The sequence below is a fragment of the Thalassophryne amazonica genome, chromosome 20, assembly GCF_902500255.1.
Source record: "Thalassophryne amazonica chromosome 20, fThaAma1.1, whole genome shotgun sequence".
Classification (NCBI taxonomy): domain Eukaryota; kingdom Metazoa; phylum Chordata; class Actinopteri; order Batrachoidiformes; family Batrachoididae; genus Thalassophryne; species Thalassophryne amazonica.
The window spans coordinates 1,930,988-1,958,438 of NC_047122.1; the positions used below are offsets into that span (position 1 = coordinate 1,930,988).

Here is a 27,451-nt window from a genome sequence, read left to right on the forward strand (position 1 = left end):
CACATATGAGTGTACCACAGTGTGATCCGTTCATAAAGCTATATCTGGAGAGGGGAAGAGAGACAGAGTGAGGGGGTGATCAATATTGGGAGAGAGAGAGTTCGCAAGCATTGGTGGGGCTGGCCAACCACTGTGTAATGCTTTCATATCCAGGTTCTCCTGATTATGGGTGTACTGTGATGCATCATGGGCTGGAGGCAATCACTGCCACACCAGCAATAATGCGTGTACACGTCAGTGATCTGATGACTGTACTCATCTGATCACATGCGTGTACATGCACTACAGTGATGAGATAGTCAGTGGATCCTGGTTTAACATATCGTCAGTTCATAGGTTGGATGTCAAACCTATGACACATGGCAGGTCTCCAAAAGATAGACCACAGCACACACTCTGACACACCCCTCCCCTTAACTGCCTTCCACTCAGACTTTGGGTGGCATTCGAACCGCAGTCATACAGCGTTCCAGGTGCATTTGAGGTGCATTTGTAATATTCTCACTCAGGGCAGTCAAAACTCTGTGGATCCACAAAATTCCACAGATTTCATCATGGGGAGGAGGACGGGAGGTGTTAGTGTTGTACTCTGTAATCGTGATCGTCACTGAGTTTTTAAAATGTCTATCGCAAAGTGTTCTTTTTTACGACATTGTGCAAGTTTTATAAGACCACGGCAGTCCACGGATACTGATCTGTGTGTTACAGATACAAAGCAGTGTCCTCAGATTGGCGGAGTTTCGAGGAGAAAAAAGCCTGGCTGTTGTGACAGTTGTCGTAAAGCGAGACTGGTTGGTTGCTGTGGCAATTCTGTGTTGCTCCTGCGCGAAGCTTTGCTAAACGTAGCATGTGGACATCGCAAACCTTTAGAACTCTAAAGTTTTTAAAAGATTTGTGCAGCATGTCTGTGTCACGGACCGACGTCGGACAGAGAGAATATGGCGAGAACGACGGTTTGAAAAAGTCTGATGAGGACAAGAATCCGTAGAATTGTCGCTGTCTTCATGAACACACTTGAAAGATGAACAGGAAAAGTGAACTGTGCCACCAGAAACCACAGTAAGAATTTTTCTCTCTCTGGAAAATAAACATTGTGCTGTTCAAACAGGATTTTAGACAAGATGATGTGACTTTTTCCATTAATCTAGATTTTCTTTCATTGGGAAAAAGACTGGCTTTGAATGGATTTACATGAATTTACACAAGAATATAAATTAGTTTTTATTAATGTAGACTTTTTTCATGGGAAAAAGACACTGTGGCTTTGAGTGGAAGAATGTGTGGCTTTTTTACTATAAGGTATGTTATTGATATTTTACCACGATTTTCAAAATATTCTACAATCTTTAGCTGTGGTTTTTGGTTTAACAGTCTTTTCAGTCTTCATGAATTTCATGTAGTTTAATTGTTCTGAGTTAATGCATAATTTGGTTTACAATTAAAAGGAAAATCATTCCAGGTCCAACTTCCACGTCATATTCTGTTATTTCAACATCATCACTGACAGTTCAAATGAAAGGTTGAATACAGGGTCATTTAAATCTGCACTAATTTTGAGACTTTTTGTTCTAGGAGATGCTGAAAATGTATCGTTAGATAAAAAATGAATTTGGTACAGAAACAGCATTAGTGAAGGTTACAAATGATCTTCTTATGGCCTCAGACAGTGGACTCATCTCTGTGCTTGTTCTGTTAAGACCTCAGTGCTGCTTTTGATACTGTTGACCATAAAATTTTATTACAGAGATTAGAGCATGTCATAGGTATTAAAGGCACTGCGCTGCGGTGGTTTGAATCATATTTGTCTAATAGATTACAATTTGTTCATGTAAATGGGGAATCTTCTTCACAGACTAAGGTTAATTATGGAGTTCCACAAGGTTCTGTGCTAGGACCAATTTTATTCACTTTATACATGCTTCCCTTAGGCAGTATTATTAGACGGTATTGCTTAAATTTTCATTGTTACGCAGATGATACCCAGCTTTATCTATCCATGAAGCCAGAGGACACACACCAATTAGCTAAACTGCAGGATTGTCTTACAGACATAAAGACATAGATGACCTCTAATTTCCTGCTTTTAAATTCAGATAAAACTGAAGTTATTGTACTTGGCCCCACAAATCTTAGAAACATGGTGTCTAACCAGATCCTTACTCTGGATGGCATTACCCTGACCTCTAGTAATACTGTGAGAAATCTTGGAGTCATTTTTGATCAGGATATGTCATTCAATGCGCATATTAAACAAATATGTAGGACTGCTTTTTTGCATTTACGCAATATCTCTAAAATCAGAAAGGTCTTGTCTCAGAGTGATGCTGAAAAACTAATTCATACATTTATTTCCTCTAGGCTGGACTATTGTAATTCATTATTATCAGGTTGTCCTAAAAGTTCCCTGAAGAGCCTTCAGTTAATTCAAAATGCTGCAGCTAGAGTACTAACGGGGACTAGAAGGAGAGAGCATATCTCACCCATATTGGCCTCTCTTCATTGGCTTCCTGTTAATTCTAGAATAGAATTTAAAATTCTTCTTCTTACTTATAAGGTTTTGAATAATCAGGTCCCATCTTATCTTAGGGACCTCATAGTACCATATCACCCCAATAGAGCGCTTTGCTCTCAGACTGCAGGCTTACTTGTAGTTCCTAGGGTTTGTAAGAGTAGAATGGGAGGCAGAGCCTTCAGCTTTCAGGCTCCTCTCCTGTGGAACCAGCTCCCAATTCAGATCAGGGAGACAGACACCCTCTCTACTTTTAAGATTAGGCTTAAAACTTTCCTTTTTGCTAAAGCTTATAGTTAGGGCTGGATCAGGTGACCCTGAACCATCCCTTAGTTATGCTGCTATAGACTTAGACTGCTGGGGGGTTCCCATGATGCACTGAGTGTTTCTTTCTCTTTTTGCTCTGTATGCACCACTCTGCATTTAATCATTAGTGATCGATCTCTGGTTCTCTCCCTCAGCCCCAACCAGTCCCAGCAGAAGACTGCCCCTCCCTGAGCCTGGTTCTGCTGGAGGTTTCTTCCTGTTAAAAGGGAGTTTTTCCTTCCCACTGTCGCCAAGTGCTTGCTCACAGGGGGTCGTTTTGACCGTTGGGGTTTTTCTGTAATTATTGTATTGCTTTTGCCTTACAATATAAAGCGCCTTGGGGCAACTGCTTGTTGTGATTTGGCGCTATATAAATAAAATTGATTTGATTTGGTTTGTGGGATCCCACGGGGCCCCAGACCCCGGGTTCTGGGAGTCTATGCGCCCCAGACCCCCTGCAAATTTTCCTCAGATTTCACAATTTTCATTTCACAGTCCTGCTCACTGCAATCTAACAGCATTCTAGGTATTCCTACTGTGTTCCAACTACGAGGTCTGTTAGAAAAGTATTGGACCTTTTTTTTTTTCTCAAAAACCTGATGGATTTGAATCACGTGTGCTTGCATGAGTCAGCCTTGAACCTTCATGCACATGCGAGAATTTTTTCACACCTGTCGATTGCGTCAGTTGCTGGCAAGCAGCCTTTGTGTGAGGTCGTGTGTTGTGCTCTCTGCGGTTTTTCATTGCAAGGAAAATGACGGAACAACTGGAGCAGCGCCGCATCAAATTTTGCCAGAAACTGGGCGACAGCCAGGTGGAAACCATTCGGAAGATTCAGATGGCTTTCGGTGACGCTCCTATGGGCGTCACACAGATTAAGGAGCAGTACAACCAGTTTAAAGACGCCCGCACAATGGTGGAGATCGAGCCATGCTCTGGTCGGCCATCAACATGCTGAAATGACCAGGTCATTGCCAAAGTGTACGCTGTGGTGATGCGGGACCGTCGTGTGACTATCCGAGAAATTGCAGAACAGGTGGACATCAGCACTTTTTCGGCACATTCCACTGTGACAGAAGATTTGGTCATGAAAAGAGTGGCAGCGAAATTCGTGCGGAACCTGCTGGAGCAAAAGCAACTTCGTGCTGAAGTCTCACAGGACATACTGGACTCCGAAAAATGATGCCCACCTCTTCCACAATATCTCTGATAGTCACACAACTGAAAAGCCACTGAAAGCTGTCTGAATCTTCCGAATAGTTTCCACCTGGCTGTCGCCCAGTTTCTGGCAAAATTTGATGCAGTAGTGCTGCTCCAGTCATTCCGTCTTTTTCCTTACAATGAAAATCCACAGAGAGCACAACACACAACCTCACACAAATGCTGCAGATTCTTGCTAAGTGTGACAGGGCCCTTATGGTGCGTTACGAATGTCATATTTGCATCATTCTTGGCACATTCCTGACATTCTTAATGTGACTTACCGCATCTGAATATGTTTCTTAATAGTGCATGTGGGTGCAAGATATTCGTGATTTTCATAGAGCATGTTTTTGGCTGTCAAAAATCTTCCACCAATGTCACTCACCACCCTCATTTTGCCTCATGTCATGGAGGTCGCAACTGAGCGTGTTAATCCGTCTTGATGAGTGGTGATCCTTAATACAGTGTGACAGCGTTATTCTGTGACGTGCGCAGAATTAAACTCTGCTGCACCGCATTCAGTTTCATTGCTGCAGTATGCTGAAGGAGTACAGTGACACCAAGTCGGCTAAAAGTCTCGTTCCAATGTTCCTCAGCATGCTCCTGCAGGTGTTCCACCTGCTGCATGTGCCTGATGTTTGGGAAAATGAGCGAGACGAGAGCCGCGTGGAGCCATACATCTGGCTCTCCATCTCCTCCTCCTCCTCTCTGCACCACTCCATGGCACAGAGCCCAACTGGCACAAACTGGAGCGATCTGAATTGTTCAGCAGCTGATGGATGAATATGGGGGTGTGTGTGGAGATAATTTGCCTCATTCACAATGTGACAGAACTTAATGATGCACTGTTACGTGCGATAGCGCGCAACAACACGGAAACTTATTCTTGACCGTGCGTAATGATTCCTGATAATTCTCCAGCAACACGTGCCATTAATCGTAACGTGGTAAGAGGTTGCAGCAGTTCCTGAGACACCTGATGCCTCTGCCCCGAATCATCACATTTGTTATCAGCGGCCAAGAATGTATACTTCGTGGCATTCGTGACTTGTCGCCGCTATGTGTTAACACACCTTTAGGGAGACTGAGATGAGGACATTTGTCTGAATTGTGAGGGAGTGTCAGATGTCGGATTTTGGCCATTCAGTGCATTTTTTATCTGTGCACAATCCAGCATGTAGGTGCTTCAGTGCACAGGACCCAGTGACTGAAAAAATTGAAGGTGGTGCTGACATTTCACCTGGCTGTGCCAATTAAATGGGTCCTGTTGGAAGATGGGGATGGACCGACTGTTTTCCCTGTGTTTTCCCTTTAATGACATCCAGAACCAAACTCACAGAAGACTGGACTTGAATTGAATGCACTTCCAGCCAGTCTTGACTCTAATTAAATATATGCATTGATCCATCCATTTTCTATACCCACGTACTCCAATTAAGGGTCACGGGGGGGCTGAAGTCTATCCCAGCAGTCATAGGGCATGAGGCCGGGTACACCCTGGATAGGATGCCAGTCTGTTGCAGGGACACAAATAGACAAACACATGACTTAAAACACAAGTTTGTTTTAAATCATAATTATTTCATGTAGTTTTAATGTAGTTGATGTTTGAAAATCTCACATAATTGCATTTATTCATCATCAAAGATTGGGTAGGATTACTTTGAAATGTAATCCAAAAGTAATCAGATTACAAGTAATCCAAATGTTTGTACATACATACATGTAATCCACATGTATTCCTTCAAAGTAATCCTACCCAACCCTGTTCATCGTCTATACCTGTTTATTCCAATTAATGGTCATAGAGGAGCTGGAGCCTATCCCAACTCATTGGGCGAAAGGTGGAGTACACCCTGGACAAGCTACTGAAGGGCTCCCACCTAAATCACATGTGATAGTTATTTTAAAGTTATCCTGTTTAACTCTACAATTTCAATTGTAATATATTTCCCAATAATTCATAGACTAAGGAAAAACCAGGGGTATGAGGGCTGGGTAGGTGGAAGCGCCCCCAAACCAGGGTGCACCACCCCGGAGACCCTGATTCACAAATGTATGAAACGTAGCATCATACAGAGAAAGCAATGACTGAGCTCCACCAAAAGTGGGGGCTGGCAGCAGGCCAGAGGACCAGCAAAAACTGAACACTGAAGTTTGGACGGGACTGGTTGGAAATCTCAGAACTCACAGAAGACTGGCCGGTCAGAACCCACTGACAAAGCTGCAGTTTGGCCCTGTGGCCGGCAGGTGTCCTCGGCAGTGGGGATGATTATCCCTGCTTCAGAAGCAGAGACGCTGTGCTCCATTCCAGTGATGTGGTCGGGTACAGGGACATCCAGCTCCACCACCATGAGGTTGGCTGGCCCGAGCCGGTGATGTCATCGATCTCGGAGACCGGAGACTTCCCGGTCGCGCAATGAGCAGTGACAGCAGCAGCATCTGCAATGTTTCCTGGCAAGGGAGCTGGTGTCTTCTCAGTGCTGGTGTCTCCTGCAGAAGCAGCTGCAGTCATGACCGCGTGTCCAGATGCAAAAACTGTGAACCCCCCAGTGACTGTGACCAGTGCGGAGACATGACTGTGACAGATGCGGAGATGGTCGGCCTCCTTGTGGCACCACCAGGAGCCAGATCGCCTTTTTCCACCCTGTCTGGCTTGTCAGCAGGGCCCATTGTCAGTCCTGAAAAATATGCCACAGCAATTAGAAAGACCCACCACCTCCTCTCAGCCCAGAGGCTTCACACTCATAAAAATACCAAGCTACCCCATAGCACCTGCAGAAAAACATCTCTGGAGCTGCCCCTGTAATCATGGATCAAATACGTTTGGCAGAAAAGTTCACAAATATGACCAACTTCACAACACGGGGGTCAGAAAAAGTCACTCAAATAACCTGGAATTCATGGAGGGAATTTACACGAACCATACCATTGATTTGGAGGCTGATGATTGTATAAAGAAGTGGAGCTCATTGAGGAACAAATTAATCAAGAAAAACCAACTGTTCCTGAAACACTGAAACAGGAAGTGCCAAATTTCGAGCCCATGGTGAAACAAGAAATCAAATCAAAATCAAATCAAATCAAATCAATTTTATTTATATAGCGACAAATCACAACAAACAGTTGCCCCAAGGCGCTTTATATTGTAAGGCAAAGCCATACAATAATTATGTAAAACCCCAACGGTCAAAACGACCCCCTGTGAGCAAGCACTTGGCAACAGTGGGAAGGAAAAACTCCCTCTTAACAGGAAGAAACCTCCAGCAGAACCAGGCTCAGGGAGGGGCAGTCTTCTGCTGGGACTGGTTGGGGCTGAGGGAGAGAACCAGGAAAAAGACATGCTGTGGAGGGGAGCAGAGATCGATCACTAATGATTAAATGCAGAGTGGTGCATACAGAGCAAAAAGAGAAACCATCTTCTATACTGTCAATCTTATGGGATCTCATGAGAATTCAGTGGCAAGTTGAGACTGAAACAGGAAGTGCCAAATTTTGAGTCCCAGTGAAACAGGAACTGTCAATTTTGGAAAGTTTTTTTTAAATAATTCCCCCTAGTTTTGATCTGTGTTTTTAATTAATCTGTTCAGTTGTATGTTGTTTCTGCTGTTGTATTTAATCCTCTGTAAGGTTTCTGTCTAACTTTTGTTTGTCTCATGAAATAAAATAAAGTCAAATGTTGAACTCTTCCTGGATCGACACTTCCTGGTTTGACATTAAACGAGATCTCATGGGATGTCACTGGAATTCAGTGGCAAGTTGAGACTGAAACAGGAAGTGCTAAATTTTGAGTCCACAGTGAAACAGGAAATGTCAAATGGTGAACACCTCCTGACATGGGTGTAGCTGGGTTGCACTGGACTCGCCTGAAATCTGATTGGACACCCCAGGTGCCACCCAGATGATTGACATGCTTTGGTTTTCTCTGTCCTGCTCTTTCTTCTCTCTCTCTCTCTCTCTACTCTTGGTGGAGGCTGTTCCTCTCTGTCTGGCCACACCCTGGTTCTGGGCGCTTCTCCACACACCTGTTCTTGATTTGCAGTTAATCACCTGGGTGCCTCATAAGCGTCACAGTTTGCATTTGTCCCTTGCCAGATCGATGTGCCTTGTGCCTTCCTTCCAGCTCTGTTCTTGTGTTTTTTCCTTGCTACCTTTGCTTCATCGTGTTTTTCGACCACCTGCCTGTGTACCTTGACCACGCCTAAGCCTGATGTTTTCTGTACTGTTGCTCATTCTGGACTGCCTGCCTGTGTACCGACCCCTGCTAACGTCTCAAGTAAATGCCTTAAAACTACAGAGCTGTGTTGCTGCATTCTGCATTTGTGTATAGCCTACTGTCAACTAGCTGAAAAGTTTGAATATGAATTTACATCTACATTTAAAAAAATGCTTAAAGTGGCAGGGGTTAAGAGAGCTCTAGTTAGTGGGGGGGAGCCTGCCCCCAGAAGCTGAAGAGTCTTTGTCATGCTAATGCACCACAGAATCATTTACTGAAAAAAAACATCTGAATGACCTAAATGAGATGGTGAGGACTTTTTCCAGGCACGTGAAATGCAAATAAAGAAAATGCTTTAAATGGTGGGGGGTTAAGAAGGTTGTAGCTGCGGATCTGTGGAGGCGAAGGTCCCCAGAAGCTGAAGATTTTTAGCCATGCTAATGCTCTCCAGAAGCATTTACTGAAAAAAGTCTAAAGGACCTAAATGACATGGTGAGATGCTGAAGAGCTTCAATCCTTCATGTCCACGACACATATAGTGAAGAAAATAAGTATTTGAACACCCTGTGGTTTTGCAAGTTCTCCCACTTAGAAATCATGGAGGGGTCTGAAATTTGCATCTTAGGTGCATGTCCACTGTGAGAGACATAATCTAAAAAAAAATCTGGAAATTACAATGTATGATTTTTTAATAATATAATAATTTATGTTACTGCTGTAAATAAGTATTTGATCACCTACCAACCAGCAAGAATTCTGTCTCACACAGACCTGTTAATTTTTCTTTAAGAAGCCCTCTTATTCTGCACTCTTTACCTGTATTAATTGCACCTGTTTGAACTTGTTACCTGTATAAAAGACACCTGTTCACATCAATCACACTCCAACCTGTCCACCATAGCCAAGACCAAAGAGCTGTCTAAGGACACCAGGGACAAAACTGTAGACCTGCACAAGGCTGGGATGGACTACAGGACAACAGGAAAGCAGCTTGGTAGAAGACAACAACTGTTATGATTATTTATTAGAAAGTGGAAGAAACACAAGATGACTGTCAATCTCCCTCGGTCTGGGATTCCATACAAGATCTCACTTTGTGTGGTAAGGATGATTCTGAGAAAGCTCAGAACTACACAGGAGGACCTGGTCAATGACCTGAAGAGCGCTGGGACCACAGTCACAAAGATTACATTAGTAACACATGATGCTGTCATGGTTTAAGATCCTGCAGGGCAGCAACGTCCCCCTGCTCAAGCCAGCACATGTCCAGGCCCGTTTGAAGTTCACCAGTGACCATCTGGATGATCCAGAGGAGGCATGGGAGAAGGTCATGTGGTCAGATGAGACCAGAATAGAGCTTTTTGGAATCAACTCCACTTACCATGTTTAGAGGATGAGAACAACCCCAAGAAAACCATCCCAACCGTGAAGCATGGGGTTGGAAACATCATACTCTGGGGGTGCTCTTCTGCAAAGGGGACAGGACGACTGCACCGTATTGAAGGGAGGATGGATGGGGTCATGTATTGTGAGATTTTGGCAAACAACCTCTTTCCCTCAGTAAGAGCATTGAAGATGGGTCATGGCTGGGTCTTCCAGCATGACAATGACCCCAAACACACAGCCAGGGCAACTAAGGAGGGGCTCCGTAAGAAGCATTTCAAGGTCCTGGAGTGGCCTGGCCAGTCTGCAGACCTGAACTCAATAGAAAATCTTTGGAGGGAGCTGAAATTCCAAACCTGAAAGATCTAGAGAAGATCTGTGTGGAGGAGTGGACCAAAATCCCTGCTGCAGTGTGTGAAAACCTGGTGAAAAACTACAGGAAATGACTGACCTCTGTAATTGCAAACAAAGGCAACTGTACCAAATATTAACATTGATTTTCACAGGTGTTCAAATACTTATTTGCAGCAGTAACATACAAATAAGTTATTAAAAAATCATACATTGTGATTTCCAGATTTTTTTTTTTTTTTTTTTTTTTTGCATTTTGTCTCTCACAGTGGACATGCACCTAAGATGAAAATTTCAAACCCCTCCATGATTTCTAAGTGGGAGAACTTGCAAAATCACAGGGTGTTCAAATACTTATTTTCCTCACTGTACATATTAATGGACAAAATTCACTGGTCCACCGGAAGTGGGTTCCGGAAAGTATTCACTGTGCTTTACTTTTTCCACATTTTATGTTATAGCCTTATTCCAAAATAGAGTAAATTATTTTTTTCCTCAAGATTCTACTCAAAACACCCCATAATGACAGCATGAAAAAAAAAAGTTTGTTTTTTTTCCCAAATGTATTAAACATATAAAGTGAAGAAATCACATGTACATCAGTATTCACAGACTTTGCTTAATACTTTGTTGATGCACCTTTGGCAGCAATTACAGCCTCGCATCTTCTTGAATATGATGCCACAGGGCACCTATCTTTGAATAATTCATTTAATACATTTTGGAATAAGGCTGTTATAAAACAAAATGTGGAAAACGGAAGCATTATGAATCCTTTCCGGATGCAATATCAATCAATCAATCAATCAATTTTATTTATATAGCGCCAAATCACAACAACAGTTGCCCCAAGGCGCTTTATATTGTAAGGCAAGGCCATACAATAATTACAGAAAAACCCCAACGGTCAAAACGACCCCCTATGAGCAAGCACTTGGCTACAGTGGGAAGGAAAAACTCCCTTTTAACAGGAAGAAACCTCCAGCAGAACCAGGCTCAGGGAGGGGCAGTCTTCTGCTGGGACGGGTTGGGGCTGAGGGAGAGAACCAGGAAAAAGACATGCTGTGGAGGGGAGCAGAGATCTATCACTAATGATTAAATGCAGAGTGGTGCATACAGAGCAAAAAGAGAAAGAAACACTCAGTGCATCATGGGAACCCCCCAGCAGTCTACGTCTATAGCAGCATAACTAAGGGATGGTTCAGGGTCACCTGATCCAGCCCTAACTATAAGCTTAGCAAAAAGGAAAGTTTTAAGCCTAATCTTAAAAGTAGAGAGGGTGTCTGTCTCCCTGATCTGAATTGGGAGCTGGTTCCACAGGAGAGGAGCCTGAAAGCTGAAGGCTCTGCCTCCCATTCTACTCTTACAAACCCTAGGAACTACAAGTAAGCCTGCAGTCTGAGAGCAAAGCGCTCTATTAGGGTGATATGGTACTACGAGGTCCCTAAGATAAGATGGGACCTGATTATTCAAAACCTTATAAGTAAGAAGAAGAATTTTAAATTCTATTCTAGAATTAACAGGAAGCCAATGAAGAGAGGCCAATATGGGTGAGATATGCTCTCTCCTTCTAGTCCCCGTCAGTACTCTAGCTGCAGCATTTTGAATTAACTGAAGGCTTTTTAGGGACTTTTAGGACAACCTGATAATAATGAATTACAATAGTCCAGCCTAGAGGAAATAAATGCATGAATTAGTTTTTCAGCATCACTCTGAGACAAGACCTTTCTAATTTTAGAGATATTGCATAAATGCAAAAAAGCAGTCCTACATATTTGTTTAATATGCGCTTTGAATGACATATCCTGATCAAAAATGACTCCAAGATTTCTCACAGTATTACTAGAGGTCAGGGTAATGCCATCCAGAGTAAGGATCTGGTTAGACACCATGTTTCTAAGATTTGTGGGGCCAAGTACAATAACTTCAGTTTTATCTGAGTTTAAAAGCAGGAAATTAGAGGTCATCCATGTCTTTATGTCTGTAAGACAATCCTGCAGTTTAACTAATTGGTGTGTGTCCTCTGGCTTCATGGATAGATAAAGCTGGGTATCATCTGCGTAACAATGAAAATTTAAGCAATACCGTCTAATAATACTGTCTAAGGGAAGCATGTATAAAGTGAATAAATAAATATAAATATACGTGTATAAATAAAAATAAATAAATATAAGTCCATAAGAAGATTAAGTCCGTCATTCACTAATGTTTCAGTGTAAATCCATAACTGCTGTGCTTTCATCCACATAAAGAAAAAAAATCCTTTTTTCCATGACAATTCCCTTTTGTGAAAGCCTGAATAAAAATTAAAGTGTTTTCCAGTAGATAACAATGCTCAGTGCTGTACTCTGGCACTCTGCCTGAAAGAGAGGGTTTGACCATGTGACCTGCCTACCTGATTGGCTGTGAGTGAAAGATTGTCTCCAAACAAGATGCACACTCTTGGTGAGAACCTGTATTTTCAGGAAGTGGTTGATTGACATTTCTGTGACATTCCATCGCTGATTTGCTGATAGAAACGAGGAAAGATAAATTGATCATGATGCTGGGATGCATTATTCGGGCTCAGAAGTTTAACAATCACATTTCCATGTGTGTAAACCACCTTTCTCACGTTATATTTCTCAAGTTTTCATCTCCTGTTACCGACTTCCAACCTCCGTGCCTGTCTACTGGACATCCTACATGGTATGTTTAACTGTTTATTGACCTGCTGCTGACATCATTGTGTTGTCTCTGCTGCTCTCCTGGTGGGTGTTACTGAGCCTATATTAAGTTGATACTGTCTGGAAACAGCTGTGTGCTACATGCAAGTGTTCATAGCCTGCTAGCTGTAAATGAAGACTGAACTTCCATAAGTGTTGTTTTCTGCTCTAGGGTCTCCAGTTTTATGAAAGGCCTATATATACAGCTGTGTGGTAAAGAGAAATGTAATAATTGTAACTTTAGAAACAGTTTTGCTGCTGTTGAGGAATTTTCTCAAAGGCATGTGCAATGGATTTGAAACTGATTCCACCAGCACCAGGGATTCTTTCAGCCTGGCTGGGCTGAGTGGGTCTAGTGCAGGGGTCACCAACCCTGTTCCTGGAGGGCACCTGGTCTGCATGTTTCCTTGCTCTCCCTGAACCACTCCCAGGCAATTATCTCTATCAGTTGATAGAGATCTTCCACAGCATGTCTTTTTCCTGGTTCTCTCCCTCAGCCTCAACCAGTCCCAGCAGAAGACTGCCCCTCCCTGAGCCTGGTTCTGCTGGAGGTTTCTTCCTGTTAAAAAGGAGTTTTTCCTTCCCACTGTAGCCAAGTGCTTGCTCACAGGGGGTCGTTTTGACCGTTGGGGTTTTTCTGTAATTATTGTATGGCTTTTGCCTTACAATATAAAGCACCTTGGGGCAACTGTTTGTTGTGATTTGGCGCTATATAAATAAAATTGATTTGATTTGATCAGGTGTGCTCAGCCAGTCAACAGCTGGAAAACACCACTTAAAAAAACAGGTGTGACTTGAGTAGGTTGACATGGAAAACATGGAGGGCGGGGCTGGTGAGCCCTGAGACACAGATTTGAACAAAAGCTCATAATGGTCAGTATTTGTGACTGACTGACGATGAAGGCACAAAGCAGGGGTCTAGTGGAATGCTGAGGCTGAGACATAAAGATTTTGAACCAACTGTACTTCTCTGCCCGTTGCTGTGGTAACCCTGAGCAAAACAGGAAAAGCCAAAAGAAAGTAGTCCTCGTAAAAATGGTTAGTTTCTAAACTCTCCCTTAAATGTGGTGTATAAGAGTCTTTAAAGCACAACAAATGAGAGCCAGGATTTGTATTTGGCAGAGGCTGGGGCATGAAGAGGAACATTAGTGTAGAAGGTTACTGGGATTCTGGACACTGATGAGCTTCTCCTCAGTGACACGGCTGTTAAGAACTGATGGATTTGTTTGCATTGACTCGGCCACACTTGTCAAATGTTACAGAGCAGTGGAGTGAAGTCTCAGGGACACTGAGGTGAGCAGCTGAAGGTGACGGCTTTCTGCTGATCCGCGTCGAGTCGGCTGCACTTTTCTGTGGTGACGGCAGCAGATATGGTGCAAGAGAGTGGACTGTCAGAGGAGAGATCAAACAGTGTGTGTGTGTGTGTGTGTGTGTGTGTGAGCACGCCTGGCCAGCCGGCGAGAGTCACCGCCAGTAGCCATGTTTTATTCTGTTTCATGTTAGAAACACTCCTGCCACTCACTGTCAGAGCCGGCCCACTCAAACAGCTTCAAAGGTGACTGTCGCTTCATTAGATGTAGATGCACACACACTCACACACACACACTCTTGTACATGCACCATAGTGAGGACCGGGTAAATAGACCAGCAAAGTGAGGACCACCCTTTCTGAACAACCTAGAAAGGAAAAAACTATATCACTGGACACTAGATGGCACCCTGCACCATTACACCCCTTTTAACTACAGAAACACACAAGAACTAAAAAAAAGTTTTTAACCAACAGACTGAGGACCGGGCACTGACTTTTGAGTTTTATGATTTATGAGTATTTTTATGGCAAAACTATAAATCTGGGTACATTAAGATGTGTTATAGACCCTTTGGTGATATACGTATACTAATAATACAAGAAATACAGCAGTAAATATAAGTAAAACAATTATTAGCAAAAAAAAAAAAAAAAAAAAAAAACCAAGCCAAATTTAAGCATCTTAGCTTTATTATTTTATCATAATTAAATCATCTTATGATGACAACAATACAAAAGATGTAATGAAAACAATATATTAACCCCCTGGTAACTGGGGGAACATTTATTTATTATTAAACATATTTCTGCAGGTGTTGAAGCTGATGACCTGAAATTGTCTCAGGGATCGTGAATTGAGTCACATTTTAGAACCCCACCATTGCTTTTATCGTGGTGTGTAAAGGGACTGCAGGATAATAATAATTAAAAAAAAACTTTTTACCAAAGGGACCATTGCTGCTCCCCATATAAAATGGTCATAAAATCAACATGGAATAATATTTTTATTCTACTTTCAAAACTCAGATCTCTTCATCTGCCTCTTCTCTGCTCAAATATGTCATTGCTTTATCATTTGTAATTTATTTACATTTTAAATCTATTTTACCCCCCAAAAGTCACCTCTAAGTGAACCTCAAAAAAAGGAAAAAAAAATTTTTTCTTTCAAAATTAAAAGTTTAGAAGTGGACAATTTGAATTGATTTTATTAGAGCCTCCCATAGGACAGCAATTTATGTAAAAAAATTTTTGTGTTTTAAAACTAAAAGTCACATTTACCACTCCCATTCAAAATACAATAATGCACTGAAAAACATTTTGTCATAAATTGATGACATGTGTGATGACACTTCCATCATTGAATAATGGATTACAGGACAATTTTAGGTCTTTTTTTTTCAGTTTTTTTTTTAGGTTCCCTGAGAAATGACTGTTTTGAATAAAACTGTACAATAAGGGTATAATTTGTAAAATATTTGTAAAAATGATAAAACAATGACACATATGAGAGGAGCAGAGGTGGATGAAGAGATCTGAGTTTTGAAAGTAGAAAAAAAAATTATTCTATGAGGATTTTATGACAATTTTATTCAGAGACCATAAATGGTCCTTTTGGTAAACAACATGACTGTTTTTTTAGAGGTTAACGGATCTAATTCTTTAATTTGTCATGTGCCTTAACTCTATGCATCAGGGTTTGCATTTGAAATACAAACAAGAAAAACCCTCAACCCCAGGACCTGGAAGTTTGGAGTCTGTGAACTGATCAGAAACAGAACCTGAACCCTGAAAATGAAAGGCACGAAAATAACTTGGTGCAGAACTGCTACTTTTTACTAAAAGGGCTCAAATAGCTTCTTTTTTACCTTGATGATTTCATTATACACAAAATACTTCAAATCTTTCCAGGTGCGATTTTTCAGAACAGGTGACTCGTGTGTAATGCACAGCATACAGGCCTCCTTCCCTGGAACTTTCTTTAAAGCAATGAATTTGCACATTCTTCTCTTCACAGCGCTCCTCTCCTCCACACTCCACGGCCTCTTGGCGCTTGTTTGAGTATCTGATGGAAATAAGAATTATTTTAATACATTTGCATCAACATGCATACAGTACAATTCAGGTATCCCCTGTGAGCCACACGGCCACATCAATGACTCCAAGTTTTTTCTCATTTTTGGTTCACAAGATCACTGACAACTTTTTTCAAGTGGCCAATATTCAATTATTCATTCATTTTTTAAAGAGAACAGTACATTTACAGAAGAAACGCAGCTTAAATTCATGATTCAAATCAACACGCTCACTAAAAAACTGCTGCTGTTTACTCAGTCACATAAAAATCCTTCAAATATAAAGAAATAAAGAGACACTATAGACTGACCAATCGATTAAATACTACAGCCCTGAACAATTCTTGAGGGTAAAATGAGAAGTTGTTTGTTGTTAGTATTAAAAGAAGGCCAAAACTTCAAAGAGAAAAAATTACTCTTGCAGTTCAGATTAAGCCTCCAAATTCTTAATCTTGATCTTTGTAGCTACAGTTCCCTTTACACAGAAATAACCAGAGTAGAACATGTACGAGGTCTGTCCAAAAAGTATCGTACCTTTTTATTTTTTTCAAAAACTATATGGATTTGAATCACGTGTGATTACATCAGCCACGCTTGAACCTTCATGCGCATGTGTGAGTTTTTCCACGCCTGTCGGTTGCGTCATTCACCTGTGGGCAGGCTTTGAATGAGCACTGGTCCACCCCTCTCGTCGTTGTTTCATTGGAAATGGCGGAATGATTTGGGCTTTTTTTTTCCCCATCAGAATTTTTTCAGAAACTGTGAGAGACAGGCAGCTGGAAACCATTCGAAAAATTTTAATGGCTTTCGGTGAAAATGTTACGGGCTTGGCGGAGGCTTCGCGCGTCACAACAGCAAGCGAGTCAAAGAACACCTCCGTTTCGGCATGTCAGAGGACAAGTTGGGACATGCCCAGCTCGCCACAATTTCTCTTATACTCACTCGACTGGTAAGCACTGAAAGCCAAGATAGGCATGTCCCAACTTGTCCTCTAACACGCCGAAACGGAGGTGTTCCTTTGTCTCGCTTGCCATCGTGACAAGCGAAGCCTACGCGCAGCTTTCCATGACAAAATCTCTTGTTAAAAGTGAAATCTGCTGGAAAATGGCTGATGTCCAGCTCTTGTGATAACCAGAGAAACTGCACACGACAGTCACGGATCCACACAGCCATCCGTTTAGAAATGGTGGTTTCTGCCTGTCGTCGCAGCTCGGAGTGCGGGCCGTCCTTAAAGGGATAGTAACACTCCTTAATCTCTGCCAAGCCCTTAACATTTTCACTGAAAGCCATCAAAATTTTTTGAATGGTTTCCAGCTGCCTGTCTCTAACAGTTTCTGAAAAAATTCTGATGGAACAAAAGCCCAAATCATTCCGACATTTCCTCGCAATGAAACAATGACGAGAGGGGTGGACCAGTGCTCACTCAAAGCCTGCCCACAGGCGAATGATGCAACCGACAGGCGTGAAAAAACTCACGCATGCGCATGAGGGTTCAAGCTTGGCTGATGTAATCACACGTGATTCAAATCCATATAGTTTTAAAAAAAAATAAAACAGTCCGATACTTTTTGGACAGACCTCGTACAGGTGTTCTCTTTTATCCAAGAGCTAAATGAGGGCCACACCTTGTGTGTCAATGTACAATAAAATTCCTTAAATGTGATACAAAAAGGTTTTGAAATAGAGGTTTCTTTTTTCATGGAATAGTGTTTGCAGCCCTGCTGTAGAGAAGATAGTGTCCAGACAGACATGGAACTTTATTAACTTGTGCATTCCTCTACAAAAAAAAACAGATGGCTCTGTGATGCCCACGTACACTTGTAGAATACTTTTGGCTTTTGATAAACTTCTGGTTCCTGGAGAGGATAATCTACTTGGGTTCTTAAACACATCTAGATCCGATGCTTAAGAGACTTAAATGTTTCATCATCTCACCATCAGAGCTCTTGTTGGTGCATCTCTTTCCAGATGGTTTACGCCCAGCGGCCCGGAGCAGGGAAAGCGCATCTTCTCCATCACTTGGCTCAGACGAATCACACATTTTTTTAATATATGTTTGTGTAAATTTCAGTCTTTTTTTGAATCCATGAGCTAAATTAATACCTTTATCCTTGTGTGCAAGATCCACTCACCTTCTGTGCATTCCTTGACATATTTCATGCATTTCCTTTTGGGAGCTTTAATGGATAGAAGGCCCTTTCGTCCTGCCTGAGACTCTGAAGACAAATCACAAAATAATTCCCTTTACTTTAGTTCTCAGAGGGCAAAAGGTTTGAGATCCCTAATCAATTTTAAATGAATAATTTCAAATAATATGTATAATAACTTATTTCACTTTCCTCTGGTTTATATAAAAATTTAGTTCATGTGTCCCTTATCTAACAGTTGTGTTAAAGGCCAGACTTGATGGCCTTTAACACAACTGTACATCACTGTAAATCAGTTCCTGTACTGGGAGTTATAAGGCTGCATCACAAAATAAATTACTGAAATATTAAACTTTACTTTTGGACATTAAATGGACATTATGGGACAGACTTTGTGAAGTGCATTATACATAGTGCTTTTCTGAAGACTTATCACAAAAAAAAATGGAGTGAATGGGGGACAAAGACCTGCAATATACAACCCCTGGCAAAAATGATGGAATCACCGGCCTCAGAGGATGTTCATTCAGTTGTTTAATTTTGTAGAAAAAAAGCAGATCACAGACATGACACAAAACTAAAGTCATTTCAAATGGCAACTTTCTGGCTTTAAGAAACACTATAAGAAATCAGGAAAAAAAAATGTGGTAGTCAGTAACGGTTACTTTTTAGACCAAGCAGAGGGAAAAAATATGGAATCACTCAATTCTGAGAAATAAATTATGGAATCACCCTGTAAATTTTCATCCCCAAAACTAACACCTGCATCAAATCAGATCTGCTCGTTGACATTGACCCTATGTGTCTTTTTGCAAGGAATGTTTTCACAGTTTTTGCTCTATGGCAAGATGCATTATCATCTTGAAAAAATGATTTCATCATCCCCAAACATCCTTTCAATTGTCCAAAATATCAACATAAACTTGTGCATTTATTGATGATGTAATGACAGCCATCTCCCCAGTGCCTTTACCTGACATGCAGCCCCATATCATCAATGACTGTGGAAATTTACATGTTCTCTCAGGCAGTCATCTTTATAAATCTCATTGGAACGGCACCAAACAAAAGTTCCAGCATCATCACCTTGCCCAATGCAGATTCCAGATTCATCACTGAATATGACTTTCATCCAGTCATCCACAGTCCACGATTGCTTTTCCTTAGCCCATTGTAACCTTGTTTTTTTCTGTTTAGGTGTTAATGATGGCTTCATTTAGCTTTTCTGTATGTAAATCCCATTTCCTTTAGGCGGTTTCTTACAGTTCGATCACAGACGTTGACTCCAGTTTCCTCCCATTCATTCCTCATTTGTTTTGTTGTGCATTTTCGATTTTTGATACATTTTGCTTTAAGTTTTCTGTCTTGACGCTTTGATGTTTTCCTTGGTCTACCAGTATGTTTGCCTTTAACAACCTTCCCACGTTTGTATTTGGTCCAGAGTTTAGACACAGCTGACTGTGAACAACCAACATCTTTTGCAACATTGTGTGATGATTTACCCTCTTTTAAGAGTTGATAATCCTCTCCTTTGTTCAATTGACATCTCTCATGTTGGAGCCATGATTCATGTCAGTCCACTTGGTGCAACAGCTCTCCAAGGTGTGATCACTCCTTTTTAGATGCAGACTAACGAGCAGATCTGATTTGATGCAGGTGTTAGTTTTGGGGATGAAAATTTACAGGGTGATTCCATCATTTTTTCCTCAGAATTGAGTGAGTCCATATTTTTTCCCTCTGCTTGGTCTAAAACAGTAACCGTTACTGACTGCCACAATCTTTTTTTTTCCTGATTTCTTATAGTGTTTCTTAAAGCCAGAAAGTTGCCATTTGAAATGACTTTAGTTTTGTGTCATGTCTGTGATCTGCTTTTTTTCTACAAAATTAAACAACTGAATGAACATCCTCTGAGGCCGGTGATTCCATCATTATTGCCAGGGGTTGTATACAGTGTATCTTAGGACATCTGACTAATTACAGGGAAGCAGAGGTAATGCACAACTGTATCTTCTTTCAACTTCAATTGTGTGAAGCAAAGTTGGGTAGGATTACTTTGAAATGTAATCCAAAAGTAATCAGATTACAAGTAATCCAAATGTATGTACATACATACAATCCATATGTATTCTTTCAAAGTAATCCTACCCAACCTTGTTGTGAAGTCTGCATCTAATAAGTACATAAATATACATCATAATGTTTAATAAATTCCCAAAATTGAGTTCTATTTTTGTGTTTACGATGCCCAGGCTCACCTCTTTCTTCATCATCATCATCATCATCATCATCATCATTGTGCCTTGTGACTCCAGTTGAGTGTGGCTCTTGTTTGTCTGCAAAAAGATTAGAATCATTAAAGTAGATCTGCATTGAAATAAATGCAGTCAGATCTTTGGACCAAAAAATGACATATTTACACATAAGCTCCTTCTGAACATAGTAAAGTAAATCTGCAAGCCCAGATCTGTCATTCAACGGAGACATCTTCATTTAAAAATGACAAAATTACAGCTAAAATTTAGCCCTCCGCAAAACTGTCAGCACATCCGGGACGCTGCCGAGACGTCAAAGACACTATCCCAGCATGCATTGCGCGCGCCAACTGTAATTTGTGGATTTACATCAGTTTGCATCTCTTACAAAAGCACCTTTTTATTGTCTTATACGGAAGGATCAACTTTTTTTAAAACTTCATATCATCTTGCGATACGTTTGGTGAGTACACATTTCTTTTATTTTTGCCTGAAAATTATTTTTGGGGACTTTTTCATACGCCCATTTGATTGAGTGTTGTCACATTGAAAATCTACTGTCTTTAGCCTCCGGTGTTACCGTTGCGGGGTATAGTCCATGAGCCAGTTATCAATTTTGGCCTAATCGGTACCACTGATGGTGGCTAAACGACACTTAGAATCCAGCCTCAGTGTACCATGACCTACACACAAATGTATGACAGCAATCTCAGGGTGGTAGCTGTAGCCAGGTAGGGGTCAGTGAAGAATTACACAGAGGTCAAAATTTTAAAATGCTCCAATCACGTTGAAAACTATATATTATGGTGCCTGCTCCCAGACCACCAATAACCAGCAAAAATCTATTAAGCATAAAAATTCAAAAAGAAAAAATAATATAGCACCTTCAACTGCACCACAGACTAAAACCAGGTTAAATGTGGTCTATTAAACATTAGGTCTCTCTCTTCTAAGTGCCTGTTAGTAAATGATATAATAATTGATCAACATATTGATTTATTCTGCCTTACAGAAACCTGGTTACAGCAGGATGAATATGTTAGTTAAATGAGTCAACACCCCCGAGTCACACTAACTGTCAGAACGCTCGTAGCACGGGCTGAGGCGGAGGATTAGCAGCAATCTTCCATTCCAGTTATTAATTAATCAAAAACCCAGACAGAGCTTTAATTCATTTGAAAGCTTGTCTCTTAGTCTTGTCCATCCAAATTGGAAAGTCCCAAAAAAACAGTTTTATTTGTTATTATCTATCGTCCACCTGGTCGTTACTGTGAGTTCTCTGTGAATTTTCAGACCTTTTGTCTGACTTAGTGCTTAGCTCAGATAAGATAATTATAGTGGGCGATTTTAACATCCACACAGATGCTGAGAATGACAGCCTCACACTGCATTTAATCTATTATTAGACTCAATTGGCTTTGCTCAAAATATAAATGAGTCCACCCACCACTTTAATCATATCTTAGATCTTGTTCTGACTTATGGTATGGAAATTGAAGACTTAACAGTATTCCTGAAAACTCCCTTCTGTCTGATCATTTCTTAATAACATTTACATTTACTCTGATGGACTACCCAGCAGTGGGGTATAAGTTTCATTACACTAGAAGTCTCTCAGAAAGCGCTGTAACTAGGTTTAAGGATATGATTCCTTCTTTATGTTCTCCAATGCCATATACCAACACAGGGCAGAGTAGCTACCTAATCTCTGTGAGTGAGATAGATTATCTCGTCAATAGTTTTACATCCTCATTGAAGACAACTTTGGATGCTGTAGCTCGTCTGAAAAAGAGCACTTTAAATCAGAAGTGCCTGACTCTGTGGTATAACTCACAAAACTCGCAGCTTAAAGGCAGATAACCCATAAGTTGGAGAGGAAATGGTGTCTCACTAATTTAGAAGATCTTCACTTAGCCTGGAAAAAGAGTCTGTTGCTCTATAAAAAAAAAGCCCTCCGTAAAGCTAGGACACTCTTACTACTCATCACTAATTGAAGAAAATAAGAACAACGCCCAGGTTTCTTTTCAGCACTGTAGCCAGGCTGACAAAGAGTCAGAGCTCTATTGAGGCTGAGTATTCTTTAACTTTAACTAGTAATGAGCTTCATGACTTTCTTTGCTAATAAATTTAACTATTAGAGAAAAAATTACTCATAACCATCCCAACGACCTATCGTTATCTTTGGCTGCTTTCAGTGATGCCGGTATTTGGTTAGACTCTTTCTCTCCGATTGTTCTGTCTGAGTTATTTTCATTAGTTACTTCATCCAAACCATCAACATGTTTATTAGACCCCATTCCTACCAGGCTGCTCAAGGAAGCCCTACCATTATTTAATGCTTCGATCTTAAATATGATCAATCTATCTTTATTAGGTGGGCTATGTACCACAGGCTTTTAAGGTGGCAGTAATTAAACCATTACTTAAAAAGCCATCACTTGACCCAGCTATCTTAGCTAATTATAGGCCAATCTCCAACCTTCCTTTTCTCTCAAAAATTCTTGAAAGGGTAGTTGTAAAACAGCTAACTGATCATCTGCAGAGGAATGGTCTATTTGAAGAGTTTCAGTCAGGTTTTAGAATTCATCATAGTACAGAAACAGCATTAGTGAAGGTTACAAATGATCTTCTTATGGCCTCAGACAGTGGACTCATCTCTGTACTTGTTCTGTTAGACCTCAGTGCTGCTTTTGATACTGTTGACCATAAAATTCTATTACAGAGATTAGAGCATGTCATAGGTATTAAAGGCACTGCGCTGCGGTGGTTTGAATCATATTTATCTAATAGATTACAATTTGTTCATGTAAATGGGGAATCTTCTTCACAGACTAAGGTTAATTATGGAGTTCCACAAGGTTCTATGCTAGGACCAATTTTATTCACTTTATACACTGCTTCCCTTAGGCAGTATTATTAGACGGCATTGCTTAAATTTTCATTTTACGCAGATGATACCCAGCTTTATCTATCCATGAAGCCAGAGGACACACACCAATTAGCTAAACTGCAGGATTGTCTTACAGACATAAAGACATGGATGACCTCTAATTTCCTGCTTTTAAACTCAGATAAAACTGAAGTTATTGTACTTGGCCCCACAAATCTTAGAAACATGGTGTCTAACCAGATCCTTACTCTGGATGGCATTACCCTGACCTCTAGTAATACTGTGAGAAATCTTGGAGTCATTTTTGATCAGGATATGTCATTCAAAGCGCAGATTAAACAAATAAGTAGGACTGCTTTTTTGCATTTACGCAACATCTCTAAAATTAGAAAGGTCTTGTCTCAGAGTGATGCTGAAAAACTAATTCATGCATTTATTTCCTCTAGGCTGGACTATTGTAATTCATTATTATCAGGTTGTCCTAAAAGTTCCCTGAAAAGCCTTCAGTTAATTCAAAATGTTGCAGCTAGAGTACTGACGGGGTCTAGAAGGAGAGAGCATATCTTACCCATATCAATCAATCAATCAATCAATTTTTTTATATAGCGCCAAATCACAACAAACAGTTGCCCCAAGGCGCTTTATATTGTAAGGCAAGGCCATACAATAATTATGTAAAACCCCAACGGTCAAAACGACCCCCTGTGAGCAAGCACTTGGCTACAGTGGGAAGGAAAAACTCCCTTTTAACAGGAAGAAACCTCCAGCAGAACCAGGCTCAGGGAGGGGCAGTCTTCTGCTGGGACTGGTTGGGGCTGAGGGAGAGAACCAGGAAAAAGACATGCTGTGGAGGGGAGCAGAGATCGATCACTAATGATTAAATGCAGAGTGGTGCATACAGAGCAAAAAGAGAAAGAAACAGTGCATCATGGGAACCCCCCAGCAGTCTACGTCTATAGCAGCATAACTAAGGGATGGTTCAGGGTCACCTGATCTAGCCCTAACTATAAGCTTTAGCAAAAAGGAAAGTTTTAAGCCTAATCTTAAAAGTAGAGAGGGTGTCTGTCTCCCTGATCTGAATTGGGAGCTGGTTCCATATTGGCTTCTCTTCATTGGCTTGCTGTCAATTCTAGAATAGAATTTAAAATTCTTCTTCTTACTTATAAGGTTTTGAATAATCAGGTCCCATCTTATCTTAGGGACCTCATAGTACCATATCACCCCAATAGAGCGCTTCGCTCTCAGACTGCAGGCTTACTTGTAGTTCCTAGGGTTTGTAAGAGTAGAATGGGAGGCAGAGCCTTCAGCTTTCAGGCTCCTCTCCTGTGGAACCAGCTCCCAATTCGGATCAGGGAGACAGACACCCTCTCTACTTTTAAGATTAGGCTTAAAACTTTCCTTTTTGCTAAAGCTTATAGTTAGGGCTGGATCAGGTGACCCTGAACCATCCCTTAGTTATGCTGCTATAGACTTAGACTGCTGGGGGGTTCCCATGATGCACTGAGTGTTTCTTTCTCTTTTTGCTCTGTATGCACCACTCTGCATTTAATCATTAGTGATTGATCTCTGCTCCCCTCCACAGCATGTCTTTTTCCTGGTTCTCTCCCTCAGCCCCAACCAGTCCCAGCAGAAGACTCACAAATTCAAGTGGATCCTATTCTTATTTAAATGAGGCTTGTGTTAAAAGACCACCACTTATGGTCAATATGGTCTTTTAGTTTTTACATTCAACTCCTGGACAATCAGGAGTTGCTCGGTTCACGGGACATAATATTAGTAAAATTACTATTAATATAGAGTCCATTGTGACTTTTATCTGCAGACTAACAAACGTTACAAGTGGCCAAGACCTGGAAGCTTCTTTTCTCACCATCATGAGCCTCCACTTGTGCATGGCTGCCTGTGAGACTTCTGCTGGCTCCAGGTCCTGTTCCTGTGAAAAGATCACAATTGAAATCTGCGTTACAACAAGTCTAAATGTACTCATAAACATGTAGATAGTTATGGAAATGACATTCATAGCAGACAGCATGAAATATTAGAAACAAAGAGACACAAATCTACTGTTACGTTACATACCACTGATCACAGAATCCAAGGTCTTCAGAGTCTTCCCCTTCAGCGACTCCACTTCTTGCTCCATCGCAAAAAGAAGCTTCCCGATCTTGGCCACTTGAAACGTTTTGTCAGTCTGCCGATAAAAGTCACAATGGACTCTAATATCGTGTCCCATGAACCGAGCAACTTGCTCCAGCTCTTGATTGTCCAGGTCCAGGAGCTGACATAAAGTAGCCACGTGTTTTCTTAACTTTGTGGACCTCAGCAGCTCTGGCTGTTTTGCTTTACTTTCCTCTGCAAACTTTCTGAGACAGTCACATCCGCAGATGTTAGTCGTTGTCCCAGGCCTTCCAAACACATATGGATTTTCATCAAGTATTCCAGCTTGGTTTCGCCTCTCAACCAGGAAGTCCAGTGATGCTTTGGTGCGCTCCAGCAGTAGTATGGGGACTTTTTTTCCCTCTTTTGCCACATGTCACCAAGCATGTCAATCTATGGCTAAGTTGCTGCTCCACTGGTGACAAGGTATCATAGATGTCCTTATTCAAAGGGCCAGTATCTACCTTCTGATATGTCTCTAAGGTTAAACGTGAGGCTTCTCCTTCCCGCTTTTTATTGAAAACGATTATCTGTGCCAGAAGGCTTTCACTCAGCTTCTTGTACGCTGTAGTACTCACACATAGCTTCAGTTCCTTCTTCGCTTCATCCTCCATTCTCCTTAAGTAGTTCTGCAAGGTCACTACATCTTCTGTCAAAGGTATGCCATCCTCTTTACCCCACTTTCTTTGCTCTATTGTGCTGTGAGCATTGGATGACACATACATGGACCAGGAGGAATCCAGCAGCTCCTTGAATTTTTTGGCCTTGTTTTCATTTAAAGCATCACAGGACATCAAGCAGTGGCCAATCCAGGCCTCTGTTGCAGCTTTAAGTGGAAAGCCTATCTTAACTGCGGTAGATGGTTTTCCATATTCACTACTGTCTGGGTTATAGTTTGACACTCTTCGGGCTGCTTTAATAGCCAGGTGAAACTGTGCTGGATCAACAATATGACACAGATATTTTATTTTCTTGTCAATTTCTTTGGCAGCCAACACAAATCGTCCTAATTTCCTGTTTTTGTGCAATACGAGGTCTGTCCATAAAGTATAGGTCCTTTTAATTTTTTTCAAAAACTATATGGATTTCATTCATATGTTTTAACGTCAGACATGCTTGAACCCTCGTGCGCATGCGTGAGTTTTTCCACGCCTGTCGGTGACGTCATTCGCCTGTGAGCACTCCTTGTGGGAGGAGTCGTCCAGCCCCTCGTCGGAATTCCTTTGTCTGAGAAGTTGCTGAGAGACTGGCGCTTTGTTTGATCAAAATTTTTTCTAAACCTGTGAGGCACATCGAAGTGGACACGGTTTGAAAAATTAAGCTGGTTTTCAGTGAAAATTTTAACGGCTGATGAGAGATTTTGAGGTGATACTGTTGCTTTAAGGACTTCCCACGGTGCGAGACGTCGTGCAGCGCTCTCAGGCGCCGTCATCAGCCTGTTTCAAGCTTAAAACCTCCACATTTCAGGCTCTGTTGATCCAGGACGTCGTGAGAGAACAGAGAAGTTTCAGAAAAAGTCGGTTTCAGCATTTTATCCGGATATTCCACTGTTAAAGGGGATTTTTTTAATGAAAGACGTGCGGGCGGATTGCAGTGTCGGCTCGCAGCCGCCGCGACGCTCCGCCACAGGAAAAACACCTCTGTTGGAAGCCTTAAGGACAAGTTGGAACATCTCCAGCTGTTAAACAATTTCTCATATACTCACTCCACTGAAAGCCATCAAAAGCCAACTGGATTTTACAAATGGTTATCAACACGGAGGTGTTTTTCCTGTGGTGGAGCGTCGCGGTGGCTGTGAGCCGACGCTGCAATCCGTCTGCACGTCTTTCATTAAAAAAATCTCCTTTAACAGTGGAATATCCGGATAAAATGCTGAAACCGACTTCTTCTGAAACTTCTCTGTTCTCTCACGACGTCCTGGATCAATAGAGCCTGAAATGTGGAGGTT

The 27,451-nt window shown here is 41.3% G+C and overlaps 1 protein-coding gene and 1 long non-coding RNA gene across 3 annotated transcripts in view; one reads left to right on the forward strand and one right to left on the reverse strand.

Moving 5' to 3' along the window:
• The window catches only part of LOC117501569 (retinoic acid receptor beta-like), a 956,089-nt gene that overhangs the window by 717,336 nt on the left and 211,302 nt on the right, over positions 1-27,451 (forward strand). The window lies entirely within an intron of this gene.
• Positions 20,482-25,461, reverse strand: LOC117501570. The gene is made up of 3 exons (XR_004558042.1): positions 25,426-25,461; positions 25,217-25,279; positions 20,482-20,537 (listed from the first exon to the last, which is right to left on the reverse strand). It is a non-coding gene; the product is annotated as an uncharacterized LOC117501570 (long non-coding RNA).